Source organism: Hylaeus volcanicus, unplaced genomic scaffold (assembly GCF_026283585.1).
Source record: "Hylaeus volcanicus isolate JK05 unplaced genomic scaffold, UHH_iyHylVolc1.0_haploid 10532, whole genome shotgun sequence".
NCBI classification, from domain to species: Eukaryota; Metazoa; Arthropoda; class Insecta; order Hymenoptera; family Colletidae; genus Hylaeus; species Hylaeus volcanicus.
In genome coordinates, this window is record NW_026532254.1 from 1 (window position 1) to 1,131 (window position 1,131).

A 1,131-nucleotide genomic window follows, 5' to 3' on the forward strand; every position below is an offset into this window, starting at 1 on the left:
AAAAGCAGGAAATGGTTGGCTCACAAGTCAAAACTTTTGACAGCGTCTAACTTCGGTAAAGTTTACCGCCGACGCAAAGATACACCGTGTGGCAAGATGGTACAGTCGCTGTTGTATCCACGTGTATTGAACGTTCCTGTCGTAGAATACGGACAGGAGAATGAAGAAATTGCTCGGGGAGAATTGTCGAAAAAGGAAAACATTGAAATAAAAAAATGTGGTCTTTTCATCGACGCATCGATACCCTATTTGGGAGCATCGCCGGATGGCATTATCGGTGAAGACGGCATTGTAAAAATAAAATGCCCGAAATCCGCAGAAGATATTACTCCAGAAGAGGCAATAACAACAAACAAGTCTGTGAAGGCCATATTTACCGACAGTACGGGCAGCGAATTGCGCAAAACACACCTGTACTTCTACCAAGTCTAAGGACAATTGCACATAACGGGTAGAAAATACTGCCTGTTTTGTCTGTGGACTAAGAAAGGAATTATGTCCATTCGTGTTGAAAAAGATGGCGATTTTTGGAAGCGAGAAATGGAACCAAAATTAACACAATTTTATCTGAATTGTATGCTGCCAGAAATAGTAGACAGCAGATATAACAGAGGCATGCCAATACGGGAGCCTCAGAATATCAAAAAGTGAATGTAAGTAAGAAAAAAAAGTTTAATATTATAAAGTGGAGATCCAAACGCTAACCGACGTCGAGCTGCACACTTTCAGATAAGTGCGCAGACTCGCTGATTCTATCAGCGAATGAATATAATATTAAAATATTATATTAAAATTGCAACTTTCCGACGTCGAGTGCACTTACAAAAGTGCAACCCAGCTGACTCAATCAGCTGGTGACACAGTGGAGTAGGCCTACAGGGGATACCATTGACAAAAAAAAACGCATCAACAATAGTACCTCAAGGGTGATGTGGAATCTCTCACTCTCTCTCTCTCTCTCTCTCTCTCTCTCTCTCTCTCTCTCTCTCTCTCTCACTCACTCACTCACTCTCACTCTCACTCTCACTCTCACTCTCACTCTCACTCTCACTCTCACTCTCACTCTCACTCTCACTCTCACTCTCACTCTCACTCTCACTCTCACTCTCACTCTCACTCTCACTCTCACTC